Source organism: Bidens hawaiensis, unplaced genomic scaffold (genome assembly GCF_021521415.1).
Source record: "Bidens hawaiensis isolate Kalapana, Puna unplaced genomic scaffold, B.hawaiensis_p1.1 tig00040606_1, whole genome shotgun sequence".
NCBI lineage: Eukaryota > Viridiplantae > Streptophyta > Magnoliopsida > Asterales > Asteraceae > Bidens > Bidens hawaiensis.
The window spans coordinates 78,880-88,053 of record NW_027497170.1 but is presented as its reverse complement, the minus strand read 5'-3'; positions in this window follow the sequence as shown (position 1 = coordinate 88,053).

The window sequence follows — 9,174 nt, the reverse complement described above, 5'->3', positions numbered from 1 at the left end:
AATGCGAAAAGATTTAATAATAATTTAATCAGAATCGCCCTCATTGAACCATTAGGGGTAAGCAGAGTATACCTTTCGCAGGCGCGACACTGCTACTCTCTTCAGCCGCGCGAAGGGAGGAGGTCACGCCACCATGCCTCAAGTGGACAGGAGGTCTGCCCACTTTCACAGGCAGGGAAGCTAAAGAAACCTTGGTGGTAAAAACATGGGTTTCCTCAGGTCCCTTCGTTTGAGCATGGGGATGAGCGACAGGGGTGTCATCTTTCTTTTGTCTCTTACTGCCCCCTGCGCCAGATTTCCCCTTAGCTTTGCGCTTTAGTAGGGGCGCCTCCTCTTCCTCCTCCTCCTCTTCCGCGAGCTCCAGCTCGTAGTTTTCGAGCGCATCTGCAAATACAAGCAACAGAACTGTTAATAAACTTTGGTATTCTAAAGGAATAAGCATAAGTGCGAAGGCTTACCAGGCGCGTCGCTATCAAAGTCAAATTCCAGATCCACAGGGATGAACATGTCATCGAAGCGATCTGGGAAGCACACCTCCCCAGCCCCCAGCGGGACGGAGCCACCCTCCACTTGATCGTCGTAGGCGGCGTGGACAAACTCCTTGGTTACTGCGCAAAAACAAGACAACTAATATCAGCAAAGGCAAATTTTATTAGCGCGGAAATAAAGCAATGCGATAACTTACGCAAGCCGTCCACTTGGATGACAGGCTCCGCCGCGCGGTCGGCCCACAGCTTACTCATGTCGACCCCCACCAGCGCCTCCTCGCGAATTTTCTTGGCGGGGGATGGTTCGGCGGTCAGTTTCTTAACCCAGGCGCCGGTTGGGTTCTTAATAACATCCGCATCCGCGGGCGCAGAATCGATAGCACGCATCGTCATGCGGATGGGGATTACACCAGCCCTGATGTAGAAGAATCTCTCAGACCAGTCATGAAGGCTCTTGAATGACACGGTGCTGCACTTAACCTTCTGACTGCGAGGAATAAAGGAGATCCAAGAATCTTGGATCTTGGGCTTGTAAAAAAATTGAAAGCGCCGAGGGGTGGGCTCCTCGCGCTGTGATTTGCACATGAACTCGAAATGAGTCATGCGCACAAGTCCAAACGGATGGACTTGGGATATATGTATCCCAAAAAACCGTAACACCGCGCCTACAAACCTTGTCATCGGAAGACGAAGGTTGCAGTGGGTGAAAAAATGGGTGTACAGTGAAATATAGCCGGGAGGTGGGTCCGCCGCCGTTTGCCCTGCCACAGGCAACATGCAGCCAAACACAGGGAGAAAACCCTGTGACGAGATGAGGCTGTCGAGATCGGCCTGCCTCAATTTGCAGGGGATTTCATTCCACCTTTTCGTGGCCTTGGTCCTCCCTACTTCCTCCGATGTGGTTTCAACAACCCTCTTCCCCTTGCCCTTTTGCTTCAATGTCGACATCACCACAGATTTCACACGACGTCTTCGAGAGGCAATAGAGGTGATTGAGGGGTTAGAGGAGTCTGAGCTATCAGACATACAATAATAACAGCAACAGATAACAGGGTATTCGGAAGCAATAACCAGAAAATCGGAATAATAGAAGCTTTGGAGTACACAACAATGAAGATGAAGAAAATTTTTTTCCTAAGGGCCTGCTTTTATAGGCCCAGGAGAGAGAAAAGTGGCAACTGATCGGATTTCACGCTCCCCCACTCGCAGGTGTAAGCCAACGAGGGCGCGGCACGTGTCCCTAACACTGTTGAGGGGACATAAAAACGTAACGGAACTGCCACGGAGCAGACACGCGCCCCCACTCGCAGGTGCAAACCAATGCGAGCGCGACACGTGTTCCAGACAGCTGTGCGAGGGGACATGAAAGGCAACTGTAGCACCTCGAGCACACGAAACGTCTGACACGTTTACGGCGCACGTCACCACCAACCAACCACGTGTTTGGACCCTTCGTTTCAACCAAATGGATAGAACTTCGCGCAACGATGGAAACAACCAAGAAAATGACAAAACCCCATTAAAAAGACCAAATCAGTAAGTCTAATATCTATCTTACCGCGCTAGCGCGAGATAAGACACACATTAGACTGGGGGGGCTTGAAGAGGTATGTACCCGCCTCAACACCGAGCAAGGCGGGTCAACCCACAAGATAAAGACATTATGAAGGCACAAAGCCAAAACCTATGCGCATGGCGCATACAAAACATGCTCAGGCATCATATGCCCAGGCACACATATGCTCGCGCATCACATATGCGCGCGGCGCATCAGCGCGCGGCGCATATCACATGCTCGTGCATATCACATCTGCGCATGAAATATCTGCGCGTGAGAATAAAGAGAAGATCTCGCGCATCCTCAGGATTGGCGCATATCACACATGCACATAATCGACCTCGTCCTTATCCAAATCAGGATTTGGGCAACCTAGATTGTGCACGTCAGACAACCTTCCAGAAGGCATCTTTTTAAGGAATAAGAATATGCTGATGTTGACAGCTGCCAAATGAAAGGTCGACAACTCAGCATGACACAGGTGCTACCACGCGATTACAACCAACGAGAAAGCGCCAGGTGTCCCAGAGGACACGTGGCGCAATGCGATTGGAGGAGGCCAACGAGGTTGAGCCCAATCAGTGGAAACCCTAGCACTATAAATACAGCATCAACTCCACTTTGGTGGACATTCATACTCAATCATTGACAGTTACAGGCAGTGATATCACATTCAATCATATTGAATTACATTCACTCACAGTCAGTTACATACAGAAACACAATCACATAATCATACAGAGTAACATACAGTATTCAGCTATTAAGCAATACTCTCCAAATTCCCTTACTCTCACATTATTATCTTCTCCTACACATACTTATTCTCACGCCGGAGGGTTACCCCAAAGAGGACCCCTCTGTCCCTTTCTGAGGGGTAAGTTAACGGCGTTGTTCATTTTGTAGGTGGAAGAACACAGATCCAGAAGAACCATCGGTGAAATAGTACAATCAAAACCCGAGGAAAGTAGATCTGCTACCAGTGAGTAGATCCACGTTTCTTCAATTGTCTATGGTGTACATGTGCTGTAACTTAAAGTTGGTAGTAAATATTTAGCATCGTTACCTTATTCAAACTTAAAATTACTCTTGTTTGTGTAGTGATAATACTATATTCACGAGTGTATACTTGTAGACTTGTAGTTGGTGAACTTACTAGAAGATTAATTAGCATTAACCTTATGTTATAAACTGAGTGCATGAGTTGTTACATATGCTAATAGCCCTAGCCTAAACAAACTAATCTCTCAATAACGAATTGATAACGGAAACACGAACGAGCACACAATATTTAGGGTAAATCTCACGTATTATTATAATCAAGAAATTAAAACTTGAATACGATAATCCCTCTCATCATACAATAACCCTAACATGACTATGTATTTATAGGGTAACCCAAACTTGGCCAACAAGTAAAACCCAAATATAAAAACCCAATTGTAACCCTATAAACCCATTACATCTTTAATGAATTCCATAGGCCCAATAGGTCTAACCCGCTAACCTAAACGTGACGGGCCTAATAAGATGGAAATTACCAACAATCACCCCCTAATTTCCGACTCGAAACTAGGAGATCTTCAACGCTAAGCAATTTTCTCATCTCGTCAAACTTGATTCTCGGAAGTGCTTCTGTAAGAATGTCAGCTCGATGTTCCTTGCCACTAATATGCTCCACCGCTAACAATGCTGACTTTACATCCACATGATGTAATTGCCATCCTTCAGTAGCTGCAATGGCAATAAGCATACATACGGTTTCAAGTCTCGCCACCGGGGCAAAGACCTCGTCAAAATCGACTCCAGGTTGTTGCACATAACCCTTTGCCACGAGTCTTGCTTTATATTTATTAATCGAACCATCCACATTTCTTAACACCTTGAAAACCCACTTCAATTCGATAGCTTTAGCCCATCTCGGTAACTCGGTCAACTTTCATGTGTCGTTTCTTCTAATGGATTCGAGTTCCGTTTGCATAGCCTTTATCCACTCCGGTTTGGATTTTGTTTCACCAAAATTCCTTGGTTCACCTTCTTCTAACAAAAGAAGTTCAATGTCCTCCACTTCCGAACATAGGACATAATCATTGAACTTGACCGGTGCGATCGGAACACGTGTTCGTAAGTTAATTTCTGGTTCGTCAAGTGCTGTTGTCGCTAAAATAGTTATTACTGGTGTCGGTAAACTAGTTGCTGAGTTGTTGGAATTAGCGACCAGAGTATTAGAATCTGTCGCTAAAGGTACTGATGGGCTGTATGAATTAACGACAGAAGCCGTCGCTGATTCTGTAGCTGAATTTGGCAACAAAGTTGAATTTTCGTCGCTAATGATGTTGCTTCCCATAGGCTGGGTTACAACTTGCCCAACTCCGGTATCAATAACCCCGTTCCAATCAACCCAAAATAAACCCGGTGCTTGCTCCGTTTCTTCATTGGTTTGACCGAATTAGACCAAACCCACGTCTTCTTCTTATCAAAAACCACATCACGAGCTATCACAACCTTCTGGGTCTTCAAATCGAACAACTGGTAAGCTTTGGACCTGGTCTCGATTCCGATATGAACTAACTCCTTGAACGATCGTCGAGCTTTTTCAAGTAAGTGCCCACTATCTTTGCATACACCATACAACCAAATACTTTAAGATGAGCAATTATTCGGTTTCTTTTGTTTTAACGTCTCGTATGACGTTTTCTCCTTTAGGGCACGAGTAGGAATCCGATTCTCGATGCACGTGGCATGTCGGATTGCCTCACCCCATAAGTAATTCGGAACACTCATTGCTTTTAACATACTTTGTGTCATCTCTAATAAGGCTCGATTCCGTCTTTCAACCACCCCGTTTAGTTGAGGTGTGTATGGTGCCGTTAGATGTCTTTGAATGCCTTCCATGTTAGAAAACTGGTTGAACTCATGTGAGGTAAACTCACCACCTCGGTCGGTATGAAACGTATTGATCCTTTTCCCGACATCATTTTCAACCAATTCCTTAAACTTGTTGAAAGCCTTAAACGCCTCATCTTTAGCCTTCAACAAATACGTCCAAACAAATCTTGAGTAATCCTCGATTAAAATAAACACGTACCTGTTACCCGCTATTGTTGGAGGGGTAATCGGTCCACACAGATCACCGTGCACAAGTTCTAAGGCTTGAGTTGCCCTAAATTCTGCCGAATTAGGAAAGGATTGCCTCGTTTGCTTCCCGACCAAACAAGATTCACATAACTTGTTTTCATGGGTAACACCACACATCCCTTCAACCATCTCCCTCCTAGCCATTAGCTTAATCGATTCAAAGTTCAAGTGATCAAAACTAGCATGCCACAACCAACTTGTTTCTTCAATTCGACTAAGTAAACCAATTGGTTTACCAATCTTTAGTTGTATCCGGTATAGCCGATTAGGGGAACGAGTCACTTTTATCAATAACCTACCTTGCCCATCATGCATCGTAAGGTAGTTATCTTTTATATGAATATCACACCCATGTTGAGGCTTGACCGAGACTAATAATATTGCTTCGAAGACTCGGTATAAAATAAACATCCGTAAGCAAACGATGTTCACCACTTTTTGCCTCAAATAAAATCGACCCCTTACCACACGATTATTAAGTTCAGAAAAGAAAAGACATGTTACCCGTCATGTGGTTACTCGCGCTGTTGTCTAAGTACCATTCATCACCATCTTTGGTCTCGTAGTTTCCGGGTATAACCTTCTTTTCAATCAACAACACCGTTTCCTGAACACTCTTCATTATAAACAGAGAAGGATCCCTTGTCTCGGATACTTCGGCTAACTTTGCTTCGCCTTGAACTTTCTGTTTTCGGTTGGGACACTTGTGAACAAAGTGTCCAAACTCATCACATCGATAACATTGAATTTTTGAGAGGTCCCGGGTTTTGCCCTTATGTTTATGGTTTTCTCGGTTCATGGCGTTTTCTTGATGACTTTGGTTTTAACTCGACCCGCAACCACCTCGTCCTCGCCCTCCTCCACGTACATGACCTCCACGAGTGGACTCACAATCATTGTACTGACTACTTGAGGATTTGAACCTTTGAAACATAAGCTACCTCTTTTAGAACTGAGTTGACTTTTACAATTCGGCTCCAAGCACCAACACTCGAAAGCTTTGCCGGAATCGCGAACCACGATCTGTAAGAATGGTAAAATGACCAAACAACCTTCCACCAAAGCCTCCCCTTCTCATTTTTAAAACGCCACCACCATTTAAACCAACAAAGCCGTGTTCATTTCCCGTAAGCGATGTGTTAGTATTCAACTCACATATGAATATTTTCATAATCATAAAAAAGACATTATTACAATTTAGCATGCATTTGTAAAAATATTTATTAAATAATCAAGTGTGATTCTAATTTCTAAATATATTTTTCAAACTAATTTTCACAACAATTTATCATACCCCCTCTTGTTTATATTTCCTTTCTTCTTTTCATTCAACTACGTACTCATATTTTATTTATTTTATTATAAAAGTAAATAAGAAAGATATGAAAAATTAATACCTAGGATTTAAAAACCAGTTGAAACGGATTGAACCGCAAACTAATCAAAATATATCAACCCAATGGTTTGATTTAACTTCTCAAAAAACTATAGTTAGTGGTTCGGTTTAAAACTACAGCCAAAATCGACCAACAAATCAGACCGTAAACATTCTAAATTGATTGAAAGATATAATTTACAAAAGTATAATGAATTATTTAAAAAAAAGACCAATTTCTAAGGCAAATTTACATATCTATCCTTACTAGCTCCTACATTATAGCAATTTCCTTTTTGCTTGAGATTGAACTAAAGACTTTTCATTTAAGATTTTTTTGTCATGTGGGCTAGTTTCAAGATAAAAAGATAAGAGAAAAAAGAAAGGACTAATCTACTTATTCTAATAAAGTAAAATAAATGTGGATACTTATCATGTTTTGATTAATTCTTACAATTTTTTTTCCACCAAAACTAATATATTCTAATATATGTAATAAATCAATAATGATTCACTTTCCTTTTACACTATATTTATATAATATCTATATATTTTTATAAATATAAATATTACCATATTATTTTATTATATTATATATTTCAAAATACTTGGTGAATTTCAAAAATCAACAACAAATTATGTTTCTGAAATGAAAATTGTTTCGGGTTTTTTATGGACCTTAAATTTGATTTTATGGGTCAAAAGTTTGTAAATTGATTGTTTGATACAGGTTAACTGCATTTAGGTTAAAATTTATAACGGGTCAAAAATAAAAATTTTGAGTATTTTTAAAAGTTTGAGAATGCAAAATAGATTTATCGTCAAATTTGTTATGTGTTCAAAGTGTTGACTTTAAAATGTTAAAAGTATGAAAGTTAGAAGTTTAAACATGATTTGGGTTTCAAATTTATTTTTAAGAGCATTTTTTGAAATAATCAAAAGGTTCGGGATTTGGCAAACTGACTATTTTTCCCTCAACTATTAAAATATAAGTAAAGATTGCGAACACTTTCGACCTGCCACCCCCAATGCCTATCAATGCTTCTAACTTTTATCAAATTTGAAATATTTATGTCAACATTAATTTTTTCTTTAATGGTGATCAGAATGTTGTATGAGAAGCATGTCACGCAAAACTATGCTCAAATGAATATTCACAAAATTGAATGGGTTAACATGTTATTTTTTATGTTGTCATTATGACAAAGTCGAGAAGCCCTCTGAAACTTATCAAAATCTTTTTCATGGTGTAGCTCAGAAAAACATAGCTCTTGAAAAACATCCATTGTTACAATTTAATGTTCTACTTTCCTTTGATGGGTGGTAATTTGATAAATATATCAATAAAGGTCACGCTCCTTTTGTATTTAGGCTGAGTGGTTAGAACTACTATCGTATGAGAAGTTTTATTTCCGAAATTGATTCATAACTAAAAGTTTTCAATTATACATATATGGCACCGAGAATGAATTTTTCAATAGAAAGAAACATTCTCGGGTACGTTTTTGCATGGACATTTTTTTTTATTAAGTTCATTTAAAAAAATCAAAGTGATATAAATAAAATCAATTTATGTACACATTATATAAATACAAGCATAGATGTAATACATTTTTTTTCATATACGCTATGTAATTATTTTTTTTACTTATAATTTTATAATTTAAATTATCCCGTGTGTGACATGGGCTCTACAACTAGTTTAAATAATACTTTTGAACTTAAAAATAAATAATGTTCAAAAATATTATTCCAAATAAAACCGAAGTACTGAACTCTAGCTTCTTAAAGGTAGCGTCAAGTTCAATGCTACACGGTAATGTTTAAAGGGGTGTTTGGGATTGTTTATATACCCTACTTTTGACTTATAACTTTGATGGAAATCAGTCATAAGTTACATTTTGATAACTAATGACTTATAACAATAAGTTATAAGAAGACTGAAATAAGAAATCTTAAACACCCCCTAAAGCTTGGGATCTTATGGTCTCAAATTTGAAAACATGACTCAAGGTTTTTCCAAAGTGGTGGATTTTCTCTTTAGATAGCCTTTGGTATGTATGAATGGAGGTGGAATGGAATGACATATTGTAAAGGTTTGAAAAAAGTGTGTTTGATTGATCAATAGAATAGAATCACCTATTACTAATTACCAAGTCCATTCAATTTCTCATAAAACATCCTAATTTCATTCTATTTATCCCATGGTTTTCTTTTTTATTTAATTCATTTTTTCACCCTACATCACTTCCACACCCGCCCCCCCACCACCACCAATGATCACCATAGCCAGCCACTACCGTCGTTGCCGCCACCACCACCAACCATCACGATCACTGTCAACTGCTTCGCCACCCCTATCAACCATCAACCCCGCCCCTCGCCACCACCGCCTGTAGCCCCCTACCGCCACCCACCACCAACATCACCGTCGTCGCCTCCCATTGTCTCCAACCACCGCCACTGCCTACAACCTCCATCAACCAACGCTCCCGCCCTGGCCACCACCACCACACCATCACCGTCGCCATCCACCACCGCCACCGCTACGAACCACCACCACTGGCACCTCCACCGTTACCGCCACCACCCACCCCACCACCACCACCCACCTC